Source organism: Triturus cristatus, chromosome 6, assembly GCF_964204655.1.
Source record: "Triturus cristatus chromosome 6, aTriCri1.1, whole genome shotgun sequence".
Lineage (NCBI taxonomy): Eukaryota > Metazoa > Chordata > Amphibia > Caudata > Salamandridae > Triturus > Triturus cristatus.
The window spans coordinates 1,547,866,921-1,547,883,822 of NC_140589.1; the positions used below are offsets into that span (position 1 = coordinate 1,547,866,921).

General features: G+C 45.5%; 1 protein-coding gene across 1 annotated transcript in view; it reads left to right on the forward strand.

Moving 5' to 3' along the window:
- LOC146821651 (uncharacterized) overlaps positions 1-16,902 on the forward strand; it is a 2,850,214-nt gene that overhangs the window by 343,476 nt on the left and 2,489,836 nt on the right. The gene's annotated exons all lie outside the window — the stretch shown is intronic.

The following is a 16,902-nucleotide window of genomic DNA, read 5'->3' on the forward strand; positions in this document are numbered from 1 at the left end:
CCAGGAGCCCAGCTTCGGCCCTCTCCCGGGCCTGCCCCCGTTTCGGATGCACCCCTCACCCCTGGCTTGTGATCCGTGGGGAGACTCGGCGCTCCCCAGATGGCGGACGCCTCCATGCCTGAAAACCCGGGCTCCGGGCCCCTTTTCCCCGGTCCACTCTCGCCTCCTGCGGCCGGGAGCGGCGGACCGCGGGAGGGAGGGGGCTAACCTATACCGGCACTGGGTAACCAGAGCACTCCGTGTTCACAGTGCACAATCGCCTCTTCAATGTGTCCATCGTTTAATAAAGAGCTTTGTTTGGGTAGAGGGTTGTGTTGGGATCCGCTGGTCACAAGCCAGCGCTGTGGGGCATCTGTGCTCCCGGTACATCGGGTTCATGTGTCCGATCAAGTCAGGAGTTTTGAGGCGTGCACAGTGCCAGAGCCCCCCCCCCCGGAGATCGAGCCCCCCCCACCCTGCACTTCAGGACTATTGTTACACCACTGTGTGTGGGAGCCACACTCCGGCAACAACTACAGCCCTTGTCAGGGTGAACCACAAAAGTCACTAAATGAATCTGTGCTTTTAACACATCTGTTAGCCTGTCTTAGCATGCCACAAAAGCAGCCAGGCTTGACTTACAGGGAAAATGTAAAGTATTTATGCAGCACACAAACAGTAATAAAGTCAAAACACAACACAAGAAAACTCCTAAACCATTTTACAACAATAGAGTAAATTGTAATAAATAAAAGTATATCAGAACAACAAACATCCAATCAGTATAACCAGAGATATTCAAATTTAAAGTTTTAGGTAGGTATAGCACCTAAAAGCACAAAGCTCCACTTGTTGTCATCTTGGTCGTGATAGACCGTGAGAAACTTACAATTTCAGGCCGGCCCCAATGGAATGCAGGTCTGATGCAGGCACCAGGTTACTCCCGCTAAAAAAAATTACCTTTAGAAAGTCCGGCTCGAAAAGTCACGTTCGTGGTGGAGGAGGAAACAAGGAGCAGGGATAGCATTGCAGATGGTCGTCGCTCTAGGATGAAGAGCAAGATGGACGGTGCGGGCTGTTGTTTGCAATGCAAAGAGCCAGTTAGGCATCACATATGGTCATTGCTGGAGATCGATGTTGGCGGTCACCGTGGGATGTCATTGCTCTGCTGGTTGTCACTGATGCTGTAGTGTGAGGAGTAGGTCTTCACCAGAGCTTTGTGATGGCAGTCGTTGCATGAAGCAGAGTCTCAGCATGTAGGGGCCTGTTTGTGGTCACAAAGAGCCACAAACTTCAGAATTTCACCTTTTGGAGGAGCTCAGGTTGATGACAACCAAGGGTCTTTGACCTAGGGGGCATTTATTGGGGATCAGGATCCCACTCCAGCAGAGGCCAGCATGGCTCAGGGAGTTCCAGGCAGGTCCAATGCAGCAGGTCAGCTGGGAGGCCTCGATGCTTGTTATGTTCCTGTAGCTCACACAGGAGGTCAGCCAACTAACCATTGGAGTCACTCAGGTTACCCTGTGATGAAGGTAAGCAGGTTCAGTCATCCTTTTCAGATATCAAGGCAGTCCTCAACAGAAGGGCAGTAATGTTCACAGGTACAGAAACGTTCCGAAGAGTGTTTCTGGTGGTCCAACATTTATCCCTGGTGCTAGTCTTTGAAGTTGGGGGATTCCCTATACTATCGACACATCTGGTTCTGGACCGTTCCTTCCTCCCCTGTCAAGGCTCCAAGAAGTCGGTGTGTTAAAAAACTAGTATCAGGTTCCTTTATGTATGCTGGAGGCAAGCCCTTTGAAGTGTAAGTGGAGCAGGGCACAGCTCCGCCCCCTGCCATCCTGGCGGGGTGGCCTACCATGTCTACCCCTAGTCCCCTCTGTATCACTGCCTGGAAGGAATACACAAACCTCAACAGCAGAGCCATTCACTGTGACCCAGGAAACTGTCAGAAGGCACAAATTGTGTAAAATGCCAACTTTCTAAAGGTCCCATTTTCAGAGTTGTGACTTAAAATCCGAATTCACCATCAAAGAGGATTTTAAATTACCATTCATTTGAGTGTAAAAAAACGCATTTCTTTCTGCTCCCAATCTAACGGTATCACTTATTAAATGTAATAAGGTAACTCAGTCAATGGGAGAGGTAGGCGTTATAACAGTGGGAAACAACTTTAGGGGTTTTCACTGCTAGGACATGTAAAACTTAAACCCATATATCCTACTTTTTAGATACAAGGCAACCTGCCTTATGAGCCTTTGGAGCCTACCTTAGGGGTGACAAGAGGAAGGCTTAGGCCTTGCAAAAGGTTTATTTCGCCAGGTTGAAATTGTAGTTTAAAACGGCACTACAGGCTGCAATGGCAGGTCTGGGCCATATCTTAAAAGGCTGCTTTAGTGGGTGGCACAATGAGTGTTGCAGGCCTACTAATAGTATTTGATTTAATTTACTGGCCCTGAGTATATGTAGTACCATTTACTAGTGTCTTACAAGTAAATTAAATGTACCGACCAGATAAAGTCCAATTATACCATGTTTTAGGGAGAGAGCACAAGCCCTTGAGGACTGGTAGCAGTGGTAAAGTGCATATAGTTCTAAAAGTCAACTAAAACGGGTTCAGCAAAGAAAGGGAGTGAAGGCAAAATGTGTGGGGTGACCCTACAGAGAAGGCTAGGTCCAATCAAGATATACTGCAACCAACGTCTATGAAACTATTTCCAACCCTGCCATGAACAGCCTTTGTCTGTGCACAGTAGTGTTGGCTGCAGGTGCAGGCCCCACATCCAGCCTGCTATCTGTTCCCAACTCCTGATACGTACCGTAGTAGGGTTTGGCTGCAGCATCTGGTCCATGTTCATACCCAGCAGAAACACCTTCCTATGTAGCCAACCCCTGCTGTTCACAGCCTTTGGCTGTGTACAGTGCAGATTGAATGGTGGGCAACCCTCTTGGCACATAGCTTTTGGCTGTGAGCAATAGGGATTGGATTGAGGTCCTAAAACAAAGTAGACACAAACTCCTTATGGAATAATTAGCTCTTCAGTAATCCTTTTTCGTGGTGTTTTTCTTTTTGTGTTTTGTCTTTTTTTTTCTATTCTTCAAAAATTGAAGTTGCAAACAACCATAGAACTTTTGGTACAACACAAATTATAAATGGAATTTTGCATATTGTTGTTCCATTTTCTGTTTGTCAGAGTTAATGTTTTGTTCTGTACTCATATATATTATTTTGGCATTCAATGCAGTAGAGAGCAAATACCATGAGGTGTGGGTAAGTTTCATGGTGCATTTCTTTCAACAGTGGTGTAGAACAGTCTCCTCTCCTCCATTACTGTACTGCTTCTCTCTTCTCATCTTCTAGTGCATATCTTGCATACCCTTGTTCAGGTCTCGCTTTGAGATACCTTCGTATGGTTGATGTTCCAAACAAAGTTAGTCCTCTGAATCCTAGATCAACTGAGTGTCACTGAGTTTGCAAGTTACCTTTATTGCTTTTGCCATTTTGTCACCAGGTGGATGTGTGATATACTCCTAGAAAAAGCTGTTGTTATTTTTAATATTCCCAACATCTCCTCAGTGCAGGTGACTTTATCGTCGTCGTCTTTGAGAATGCCCAGCTCTTTTCTCCATCTCTTTTTACTTGGATGGTGTAGGTTTTCCTCTCGCCTTGTTATGATGGCTTTTTGCTGCCTGCCCGCTACTATAAGCTTTGATGCTCACTTTTCAAAAGTATGCTTTAAGTTTCACTAACCACTCATACAGAATGAGAAGCCTGCATAGAAGCAGGGAGTGTTGCCTATAAATCAGGTGAAGGTGCAGTGTCCAGATGATTAAATCTGAGGTAGACAAAATTAAACTAAATAAAACACATGAAGATGTTAGAAAAAATCATATTTCAGCAGGGGGGGCTCAATCATTTCAGAGAAGCATGTGATAGAGCAGAAAATGTTAGACAATATTAAACTTACACTAATGCTAAAATATATCGTGACAATAACATAGAAAATTCTTAACAAAAACAAACTGTAGGAAAATGTACATTTCTTAAACATGTAAAAACAAATGTGCAGCTTATCAGTCGGCAAAAAGCTCCCATTATCATTGTGCTTACATGACTAGGCCTCAGATTTTTTTCTTTCTCATTTCTCTTTAAAAAAAAAAAGCCTTTTAGAACTGCTGATTTATTCCAATATTTAGCTGTAATACGTGTCATTGTCAGAAAATGTGCTGTTTCGAGAAAATGTATTTATTTCTTTCCTCCCACCATACGATTTCACCGTATTAGATCAAACCACCTGCTATGTGTTATAATAAATAAAATGTCTAGTATTAAAGATTTTTGAAGAAAATGTTTCTCATGATATAACCAGGATTTGCTAGATATTAATGTTTGATTTCATAGAACAGTCCACTGTTACACAATGGAACACTGGTCAGCTAACAGAGTAGGTTTGCAAAGGTTCTCATGAGAACCTTCCTAAATGTATCTTTTTGTAAAATGCTGTAGCCGCATTCAAACGTCATGTCGACATGGACGTTTACAGTGGGATCCGAGAGGAGAGGCTACGGGCCATCAGAAGATCCTTCCTCTTTGGCTGGAAATGACTTTAGGCACTTGTTTTTGCCACATATGTTTTGTGCTTTCTATATAGTACATGTTCCTAGCTAGAGTTACTTCATTTGATGCATTCTATGCACACCTACCCTGCCATGCCCCTTAGCACGTTGTTGTGCTAGCCCGAATCCCGGAAGCTACGGCTTACAGTGATTTTCTTATTTTCCATACCTTTCATGAGGAGATTTTCTTTCATAGCTACTGCTGTGATTAATTTCCTTCTAACTTGGATTGACGGCTGCTAGTGCAACTGTCAGGGAACTCAGCTGAGTTTACAGACATGTCCTTAATGAGGAGTTCGCTCTCTTGCGACTATTAGCTTGATGCTCCGAATCTTTGCTCTTTTCGAAAGCAAACTTTTCATGGGTTTCATGCTAGGTTAGGTTAGGTCCTGTAGATTAAGATAGGGACTATTTCCTTAATGGAACACACTGTTATTTTTCATGCTGCCTCTAACCAAAAATGTCCTTGATATTTCTTTAACTGGATGTATCTGACTAATCTGAATAAAAGGCACAATTATTAATAATCTCTTAATGAGAAATAAAACTTTACCCAATCCCTCATCATTGACTGAACTCTAAACTGCTGTAAGTTGATCAAATTTAATTTGTGCTCCATTCTGACATGGTAGCAACGATCTGTCAACTGAGAGACAGAGTTGGAGAGGAGTTGGAGTTCTCTGTTAGTTAAAGTGTTAAAATGTTTATAAATGTTCACGCTATTGCATGTTCAGAATCCATTACTGTTTTTTGGGATGATATTCAAACTAAAAGATTGTCAAAGGTTTGGCTCCTTCTAATATATACTTGGGGTCTTCTTGAAGGTGGAGATGACAGACATGTTAAACAGGGAATTCTGCCAGAGGTCGGGATTTAATTATGCCCAGGTTCGAATCAACATCCTTAGCATGAATCAAAGTCCTTAATTTCAGCAGTATAGTATAGTTTAAAGATTTTGATAAAGGTCTTATTAACATTTTAATCTGTAGTCTTACAGGCAGGACAATCTTCCCTGTTACTGTTTCTCCTTGCCTGTCGCTGCATAGGAAAGATATTTGAGGGATGCTATGGCAAACATTTACATGAGCTGATTGCTTATAGTGGATGAGTTAGAGAGAGCAATAAAAAGTGCATGCAGGTGCCATGTGGCCTATTTAGCATGCAGAAAGTCAGCACAACACAAAGGTTATTTTGACATCTGTCCGACTCTCTAGGAGGCAATGAAGCAAGGAAGGGCTACTGGACCTCAAGCATGGGGAGTTTACGTTTTTTGCCTCTTAGGTCTTGGGTCCATCCTACTATGGCTGTGCAAATTGAGCCAAGTACAACCCTTTTTATGCTGGACTCTCAAGGTCTTGAGGAGTGTACCCCCACAGGTTTCTCACAGATGTAGTGTGGGGGTTCTCAAACTCAAAGTTCATCAATCAATCAAAATCCCTATACAGTGAATGCACGCACAATGCTTTTCATTTTTTGGGATACGAAAGTACTGTATTACATAATGGTGCATATAACAAGCTGATGAAACAATTTAGTGTCTCTGGACACTCACTTGGCAGGTGCTGCACCAACTCTGGTTCCCCACTGTATCCAGGCTCTTCCCCCCATTTCTGAGTGTTCACAGCTAACTTTAGGGATTACAAGTGTTGCATGAATCTGGCACAGGTGCAGTTTAAATTACCCCCAAAACAGTATATACACTCAATCTTCCTAGTCTCTTACCTTCACACAGGTTGTATCATTCATCACAAGTCAGCTTCTGCATGCTTGCACACTCGTATGAGTTCCGGCACACCAGCAAGCACACCATGAGTGATTTCCACCTCGAACACTGGGTTGCATTCTGCAGGAACCCTCTCTGAGTCTTCATGTTTGAGGGAGCAGCAGACCTGGTGTGGTGTGGTCCTGCTTGAACCAATTGTAAGTTGCCTGGGATCTGAGTGTGACGATGGGCCCACATATGCTGGAGGGTCCATGATGCAGCACCTGACAGGGCCTGACAGCATTTCATAGTTGCATCCACATCTTGGGCAGATCGAGAATTCTGCTGATGTGGACCTGCATGGGCCAGTCTCGCCTTTGGCAGTTTTAGCCCTGCGCAGTCTGGTCACAACTTCAGCAGTTGTGATCTCACATTGACTGGGCCACTCTTTGTGATTTACATAGACATGGGCTGATCACCAGCTTCAGCAGCTGCAGACCTGCTTAGGCTGATAACAACAGAATTGTTATAGCCCTGATTGAGTCTCGGCAATCTCGCTGTCGAGCAGTCATGGTTTCCACCTGGAACCTGTAGGATGAGGCTTGTAGGATCCTCCGATGCTCAAATCCTCATGAATCGCGTACCAGCTGCCCCTGCTCTGGATGTCCCATAGCCACCAGGGACATGCACCTTGCTCCATCCTTTACAGGCCGTCCACCTGCAGGGTAGGCAGGCCCTTTCCCTTCCTCAGCAGGCAGTCAGGCTTCTAGCCTCTTTAGGATCGGTGTACAGCTCTTCCAACAAGAGATCCAGACTTCAGGTTATGCCCCATCTCCTAGTAGAGACTATCTGGCATACCCCAGCCTTAGTTGCAGAGCAGCCTGCTAAATTCTCTGCGGAGCACTCCCTTCCTTGGCCATGGAGGAATTGGAACAATTAGTGGGGTCCTATGTTTATACACAACTGGCATACAGAAGAAGTGGATCCTCTATCTGATACTGTAGAACTGGTTTAGGATGGTTACCTGTCAAGTGTGTTTTCCAGGCTGTTCTCTGGACACAGCCTTTAAGTAATGTGATTCTCCTCACAGCAGGGTTGTCTCTATCCTGGAGCACTCACAACAGAGGCACAAAAAGCTGTGAGGTTTTGCACCTGGTTGGCATCAGTCCAACTAATGGAGTAATCCGGGAAAGACAAAAGGGCAGGCCTCACCAAAAGCTTTCCTCACCTTTCACAACAGTCTGCAATCCCACCCCTCTCCCCTACCATCCACTAATCTATAGTGTTCAGGAAGACTAATCAGCAGTTCCTTGATAACAAGAGGCATCATAGAATCTCTAAAAAAATTAAACTGTTTACTCCTCCTTCACTTCCATGTATATGTCTAATACAGGAATGTGAGCCGTAGTACACTTCCAGTGGCTGTTTGCACTGTCCTTACCTCCATTTTGTGCAAGGCCAGGGCAGGGTTATTCAAAATAGATCCCACTGGCCTCCATTATTCTGGCTCATTCACACACCATTCATGTACTACACACGATGCACACACCGCCATGCTTAACATGCACTTAGGGTGTTAACACTAAGGACTGGGTAAGAACAAAGAAGCAGAACTTGAGTGGGCCTTATAGGTCTACATGCCAATCACTCAGATAAAAATGCTTGGTCACACTATTAATTCACAAAATACAGTATACAACCACCGCCGCAGTACATGCCAAACCCACAACACGGGCAGTAGTCTACTGGCAGAAAATGAAAATGAGGGTGAGCCCCTTGACATCAAAGGACAAGTCTAGGTTCTACTCATACTCAGATACAGGCCTAAGCATCAGCTTACACACTAGAATGTGTGATGCCAGGGCCAAAATCAAAATGTTATGCTAAGTGTAGGAGAGCACCCCCTTTTAGTATGCAGGGGACATTCTAGTCCCAACAACATCCTCTTTGGTACTTGTTGTCATTAGCATCTGTTAAATTTCAGATACCACTCTTTGGGATCTGGTTGACTCAGGTTACTACTTTTCTCTCAAGCAAGACCTGATGTCTTCTGCGGCCCTCAATGATGGCACATGTTTCCTAGATGTGCTGGTCCCACCCTAAGGCAACATAGGTGTTCATCGTCAGTTCTTCGAACAAGTGTATACTCTGGCTATCACCATTCTTTCAATCTGCTTCAAACGTTGTTAGCTTTTCTCATCCATCATGTCTGTGTAGGGTTTGAAAAAGGCAACTTTCATGACACAGTTTACTGATTTTTATTTCTACTGTTTATGCAGTGTGAGTTCACATCTCCGCCTCTTGTAGCTGTTGTCTTTTCTTTCTTCACCTTAGGTGTGTAGTTTCTCCCCAACGTTCTTAAGTCTGTGCTTGACAGTAACTCAGTATAGCTGCTGTATTTCACAGATTGTCTGCATGTGGCATTTGTATAGCTTGAACCTCGGCAAACGAACATTTTAAAGCACACTAAAAAGCAGGTCTACACTGGGTACCAAAAGCAGAACTAGAAAATTAATCATAGCAGGGCCACATTGCACAATACATAGGTACACATACATGTATACCATCCTCTCATCACCACCCCCACAGCATTAGGGAAGGTTTTTTTTAACTTGCCGATCTCCTGTCCTGCCCTGCACCTACAGAGCTCCTACACCTGGCTCACTCCAGCACTTGCATTCTGGCACATCCTGGCCCTGCCGCTACGCTCAATGTGATTGGTCATATTTGTGGTATGAAAGCACTGTCTCTGCTCAAAGCACTGAAGCAGCGCATGTATGAAAGGTTGCTCAGCCTTTTACACTTGCACAGATGGCCTCTGCCCCTCAAGCATCCTTGTACATCGCTCCACTGTGTAACACTCCACCACATTTTGGTTAGGTTACAGATACCACATGCTTAAATATCCTCCACTAAACCTACACACCAGATGCAAACATATTCACACTCCGACTCATACTCACGCACACTCCCATACTCACTCACACGTCCCAACATTCACTCGCAACTACGCACATTAATTTTCAATCACACGTTCTCACTCTTACACTCTCACTCACCCACACAGAATATTTTAAAGCTGTTCTTCTTACCCATAGCTGCCTGCCCTGGTCCTGTTCAACTTCTCAGCTGCTGGTACTCCACAGACCCCTTGGGCGGGAAAATGAAAAGTGAAGTTTGTACAGTGCATACAGCACGAACCCTGTGAGGTGGGTTCCATGCTGATGCACTGCTCAAGCTCCAGGTTAAAGCTATCTGCAGAGTAGTCTCTTGCTTTTCACCCCACCCTTTCCCATCCCATCACTATAGTTGGGAAAAGGTGTCAGGCTTATTGGGGAGTAGCCATGAAAACTACAGGGCCGAGGCCTAAAGAGTGCCACTACCGGGGCCACCGTGAGGATTGGCATACCTTTAAGGCCAGGAATGGGACTTCGCCCAGTCTGGACACTGTCTGTTGGCTGGTGCAGGTGCCTTCTTGCTAACCCTGGGCGTAGTTCGCGAAGTAGCGCTACGCGTAGCTACGCAAAGTGCACTTCGCACTACACGAGCTACGCGTAGCACTTTGCGAACTGCATAGTACCCTGTTCGCACTGTGCAAGATGCCGTTTTCAATTATTTGCACAGTGCAGACAAGCATCCGGCACTGTGCAATCATTGAAAACGGCATCTTGCACAGTGCGAGCTGTAGTTTTCTGCCGCTCAAGTAGATTTTTACTCGAGCGGCAGCTTACTCAACGCGGACTGGTAGTTTCTCAACGCGAGCGGTCGCGAGCATACGCGACCACTCGCAATAAGAAACCTGACATCCCCGCGTTGAGAATCTCGCCGGGAGGTTTATTTTCTACGCTCGCGATCGCCAACTTGATGTTGCTGGTCGCGAACGAGGAAAGAGTCTCGCCAGGATGTCATTTCACTTGCCCGCGGTCGCCAACTTGACGTTGAGGACCGCGAGCAAGCAAAAAATGACCGCTGCACAACGCTACGCGTGTTTGCACTGTGCTACGTGCAATTCACGTAGTGCGAAGTAGCACAAACTTTGCAAACTACGCGAGCATAGCGTAGTGCTTTGCCCAGGCTTACTTCTTGCACATGTGAGTGGCATCAGAAAACTGTCACAGTCTTAGAATGAGGGCTGACTCTCTTTATTACATTGAAAGTGAATATTCGCATACAATTCACTATTAATATAATACGGAAAGAGGGCTATAACTGGGAATGGAGCCCATGCGGCTTATTAGAGATCCACTATTGTGAAATAGATGTAACATAAATGATGGTTGTTAATGACGATCGGTTGTGGGGTTTTTAAAATGTATATGTGCATTTTTATTTATATTTGCTGTCAGATTGCATGGAAGTGGTGCCCTGTAGGTGGCGCTTGATTTTATTAAATAAAGTTAAGAATTGGTTCATGAGGTCTGATCAATAATACACTTTTGCGCTGTTAGAATCCGGGTTCTCTGGTTGGCACAGGGTAGGTACTTGTCACAAGCAGGGAACCTTTCCTCTAGTCAGGGTAAGGGGTTACACTCCTAAAATAACCCCTGCTCACCCTCTAGGTAGCTTGGCGCGAGCAGACAAGGCTTATCTCAGAGCGTTATAGGTTAAGCATTTGTGAACACATACAGTAACCAAGGGACAACACTACAGATGGACACCACACAGGTTTTTATATTAAAAATAAGGATTCTTTATATAGAGTTACCACAAGACCATTAAACGACAAAAATACACAATACTGTTACTTTAGATGGTAGAAGTTTGCTTAGTTCTCTTAAGTTCTTAAATGCGGCACTTTAAGTCAATGTACCTTAGACGCGACACGCAGGGCAACGAAAGTGTTGCAACGATGCTGATGCGATGAAGTTTTTTGGTGCAAAGAAATAAAGACGTGAAGATCTTCCAGATGCGTTACGCTTCTCCGATGTTGCAAGAAGACTCGACTCGATGCGTCAGCTACAGCGGCGTCACCCCTTTACGCGATGCGACGACAGCGGCCTTGGCAGCGGCACTCTTCTCCGACGTTTGCGAGACGCTTCCGCTGGATGCGATGCTGCAGCGGCGTCACCCCTTTACGCGATGCGACGACAGCAGCACCGACGGCGGCACGCTTCTCCATGGATGCGAGGCGCTTTTCTTGATGCGGTGCCATGCGACACCTACGATGGCGGCGATGGCAACACGCTTCTTCCTCGATGCAAGACTCTTCTCTTGAAGCGGTGCAATGCGTGAGCTACGATGGCTGCGATGGCGACACGCTTCTTCGGCGTTGCGAGATACTTCCGGAATGATGGGAGACGCTTCCGCTCGATGCGATGCTGCAGCGGCGGCACCCTTTACGAGACGCGACGACAACAGCTCCGACGGCGGCACGCTTCTCCTTCTTGAGTCGCGCTTCCAGCTCCTTGCGACACGCAGTCCCTCAGAAGGCCCAACAACAGCAGCAGGCACTTCCAAAGAACTCTGGGGAGCTGGGGGGTGAAGTCCACTGGTCCTGGGACTTCGTTCAGGGGGCAAGCTCAGCACAAGCCCTTGGAGATCTTTTAAGCACAAGTTGAAATAAAGTCTTTGTAGTCTTTTCTCCTCTCCTTTCAGCAGCAAGGCAACCACTGCAGGCCAATCCCCCAGGTCAGGGACAGTACTCCTCCTTACAGCTTTCCCAGTTCCTTCTCTTCAGGCAGAGGTTCTTCTTGTCAAGCAGGATCTAATTTCTTGGGAGCAGGGTCCCAATACTTATACCCCTAATTCCTTTGTTCCTCTCGGGTAGAGGGGCTTTGCCCAGTCCAAACCAGTTCTTGGGCACTTTGTTGACATGACTCTGCCTTTCTATTCAGGGTGCAGGGCAGAGACATCAGCCGCTCCACAGGAGGTGGAGCCAGCATTGTGGTGGCAAAGCACAGCCCTATTCAGAGTCCAGGTGCACTCCTCCCACCCATCTGGATGTCAATCTCTCTATTAACCACCAGGCTACCTAGCCCTGCCCCTCTGGGTTTCCCCAGCCCTGTCATTCACACAAACCAGACAGGCAGATACACATCATAGCAGAGGCGGGCTGAAATGGTTAGGCAAGCAAATACCAACTTTCTAAAAGTGGTATTTGCAAACACAGAATATTAAAATAAACTTTACTAAAAGATGTATTTTATTATTCTGAGTTCTGGCATACTAAACTCGATTTTCTACCATGTTCCGTGGGTCAGTTAGGATCATAGGATGTAACAATTCTAACAGCCCAATCTGGCCTATGGGAACAGGTATTCTTTCAATAGTGAAAAAATGAAAATGGCTGTAATTCACTATTAGGACATGCCACACACATCAGGGCTTGTCCTACCTTATGCTTACAATGCACCCTGCCCTTGGGCCTACCACAGGGGTGACTAATATGAAGTTAAGGGAAGGTTTAGGGACTGGGAAGTGGGTGCACTTGCCCAGTCAGCATGACAGGACCAGACTGCACGCAGGTTCTGCAATGGCAGACCTTAGACACATTTTACTAGGCCGCTTCTGTGGGTGGCACAACCAGTGCTGCAAACCCACCAGCAGCATTTGTATTTACAAGCCCTGGGCACTCCTGGTGCACTTTACTGGGGTCTGACAGTAAACCAAATAAGCCAATCATGGAATCCAACCAACATATACATTTTAAATAGGGAGCACTTGCACTGTGGCACTGGTTGGCAGTGGCACAGTGCTCTGAGCAGCCAACACCAGCAAAACACATGAGGCACAGCGACAAAAAGTGGAAGGGAGACTCGCGCCAAGGTGCCAGGTCTAACACGCGCATTAACAAAATCGTTTATCCACGGATAGTAGATGTTAGAAATGGGACTTCTGGTTGGCTAGGGCAAACCTTGGGGGTGACTGGTATGTAGTAAAAGGGGAGTCACAGACGTGGCAACTACTTTATGTGCCATGTCACAGCGGCAGTAAACTGCGCGTGCAGGCCCTGCAATGGCAGAGGCCTGAGACAGGTTTGAAAGGCTACTTTGGTGGGTGGCACAATCAGTGCTGCAAGCCCAACAGTAGCATTTGATTTACTGGCCCCGGGTATGTAAGATACCGCATTACTGGGGACTGATAGGTAAATTAAATTAACAGGTGTAGACTAATCTTATCACGTTTACCATAGAGAGCACATGCACTTTACACTGGACAGCAGTGATAAAGTGCCCAGAGTCCTAAAACCACCAACTCAAGGTCAGAAAAAATACCAGGAGTAAGGCAAAAAGTTCAGGGATATCCCTGCAAAAAGGGCCAAGATCAACCGTAGATCATATGTGGTTCCCAATAGTTTCTCTGATTGCTTTTCACGTGTTTTCCCACTGTCTTAATTAGACCTATTTTCCTTCCCTCACTTTTGATCTTTATTTTCCATTCAGCACAGCCGGCCTGCTCTGCTTGGCCCCTCTTAATTCCTCCTCTTAATTCCTCCGTGGTTCTCATTTCCTGGTAACAAATGCATGAAATTGCATCTCCCTATTACAGATTTCAGCTTCATTGTAAATATTAAACTGCATGCGTGCCCATAATCCCATAGATGAGTATTCGATAATGAAGAGTGTTAGTCACGCACTGTTAACATGATAGAATTGTAATATTGTGATAAGTAGTATATGCATATTAGGGATATTGCTTGAGGGATCTTGTGGTAAACTGTCTTATTTTGTGCTGTGTTTGGCTGCCATTGCAGGAGTTTTGTAGAAGCTGAACATCTGTCTAGTGAGATCCTGTGTTCTATTGTGTTTCGTTGCATGTTGAACATGTCGGTCTCTGGTCTGCCTCCCACTGTCTTCCACCTAAGATGCACTTAGTATTCAGAGTACATGTAATACACACTTTGGTTTGAGTGCGTGTGATGCACTTTTTGTCATGAGTGTTCTGAGTGCCAGTATGCACTCTGTTAGGAGTGGGTGTGGCATGGTCTCTGTTTCACGTGTGTCCGATACACTCTGTGTTCCGAGTTTGTGTGATGCGCTCTATGACCCAAGCGCGTGCGATGCAGTGTTCCGAGTGCAAGTGAGGCAGTCTGTATTGCAAGTTCTTGTGATGCACTCTGTCTGTCTGGTGCACTCTGTGTACGGAGTCTGTCTGGTGCACTCTGTAATAATGATGGAAGTATGTTCCAGTGCTTCAGTTGGCTGTTAGCATCTGGGCTGAGCAGATGCCACTACAGCTCCTGGTGGGACTTCCACCTTCTCTTCTGAACCTATAAAAATGCAACTGGATTAAACATTAACTAAAACAACTAACCTAGGCTTGAGCAACATTGCACCAAAATACTTTTTCTAATATTGCATTTGGTAGAAGGATAAGGAAAACATTGTATTACTGATTTGGACTAGGTCAACGGCACTAAAATAAATTAAGAAATGTATGGCCATTCCTACCCAATCCACATGGGTTGTCACAACAGTAAATTGTTTAAACCATTCCAGAATGCTTATGGTCACCTAACCTAGTATAAACCCGCGGATTTATGTGATCATGAACATCGTGGATATTTGGTACCCATTGCTGGCCCAGAGCAGGGCATCCGCTGTGCGATCCTTGGAGAAGGTCCATGCATAAAGTTACATAGGTCCCTAGCGTAACAAGAAGGGAATACTGACACAGGATGTGGAGAAAAGAAGTGAATTGCATCAATCAATGCTTGCTTAAAGGCTTCATGTTAACGTGTAGGGAAATGTAGGATCTTTTATTATCTAGGATTCGTATTACCAAACTAGTTGTATACTGAGGCAACACTCACTTAAGGCGATACGACTACTAAGAGGAAATAAACTTATGAATTTTTTTAAGTGCTATTAATGGTAATCTAGAAGCAGCATTTTCTTATCTCCTACCCAAGCCGGTATGGGCAGTTATGCAACTACATATTTCTTGAGCAAGAGTTAAAAGGCGCTTTGATGAAATGAGGATCCTTAACCTGTAGATGTTACTTAATATGAGAGCAAACTACTTTCTGTAGAATTCCTAAAAAGCTGTTGTATATCTAAATGTAGAATCATCTTTTTTTCTTTGCTGACCGAATGCAGCAGCTAAACTGATCAGTGAACCTGTACTTCGATTCAGAAATCCATTTACATATGATAATCGATAACCCACACAAGGCAATAATATGTATGTTCGTTCTTTGCCATGTAATGCGTAGAGCTGCCTTAAAATGTAAAACATTGGACATATTATATGTGACCTATTACATGTTGCATTCAAGATATATTCTAAATCTTTACTATTGGTGCTACCCAATCCTGTGCATTTATTTACATGTTTTATATTCAGGCTATGCTTAAGTTCATTATTGTCTTAAAATGCTAGTATTCCCATGTAGGTTGCTTTTGATTTGCAATTGTATTGGTATTCATTCAAACATGTTTCCCATTCATATTGGTTTTAATTTGGGAAGTGTATCATGTGCTTTGCTTTGTATCCGTATCGAATAAAAGTTTAATTCTAAATCTCCGGCCTCACCCGGGAGCTCGACACAGTCAATTCATACCTGCCGAAACGTGGAAATAAATGCCTGCCTAACAGCCGCGGCCCATGCAGGTAAGAGCAGTGGGGCCGGATCGGGGGGATTTCGCCAGACGATGACGAGGGAAAATTAAATAAATAATTAATTTCCCCTCGTTGTCGTCTGCCGAAATCCCCCCACCCGGCCCCACCACTCTTACCTGCACGGGCCGTGGCTGCTGCCTAACCTACTGTATGTGTAAGACATGGTGCTGCTCAGCGGCACAAGGGTGGGTTTACAGAGGTTGATAAGTGAACAGAACGTAGTGTGACTGGTGCACTGGAGTGCCTCGACTACGTCCATGATGAAACCATGAACGTTTTTCAGTTCATTTAAATGAAATGGAGGTCAGCAGCTGCCTAGTCCAATGTTAATGAGTAGTATAGGAAGGTTTAAGATGTTGGACTCTTGCGAGATTTGTGTAGCCACTTTCATGTACTCCAACCCTTCTGTGTAGCAGTAAGGCATGCTGGGTCACTGTTAGTACTTACAACTTGCAGAATGACTAATTTAAGCAAACATTTTAGGGCCTGACTACGAGCTTGGTGGTCCCGGAGCCACTCTCCAGGCCCACCAAACCCGTAGTTAGACTTTCTGCCAGATTAGGAGTTTTCTGCTGGTCTGTTGGGCGGTCCTTTGGCGTCCCCACGACGGTGCTATTAAAAAGGCACCGCAGTGAGAACACCAAAGCCCGTTTCTGCGCGGCAGGGACTGTAAAGTCCATGCCGTGCAAGAAAGTGGGTGCATGCAGACAAGGGGGAAAACCATGGGCCCCTCTGCATGAATCCCATGGCCCTGAGGCATCAGGGGGCCCTGTAGGGCTACGAGATTCATGTCGGATGTCAGATCGTAACACGGTGAGTGGACAACCAGTCTGGCTGTCCAGGGGCCGCCACCATGGGTTCGGTCCATAATCCGGCACTAAGGCTCGGAGGTCGGGGTAGCGCTTAGGGCTCAGGGGGGTCAGGGTAGTTTTTAAGGCTCGGGGAAGTTGGGGTAGTTTTTAGGGCTTGGGGGGATCGGGGTCGTTTTTAGGGCTCGGGGAGATGGTTGGGGTAGTTTTAGGGCTGAGGGAGGTCGGGGTAGT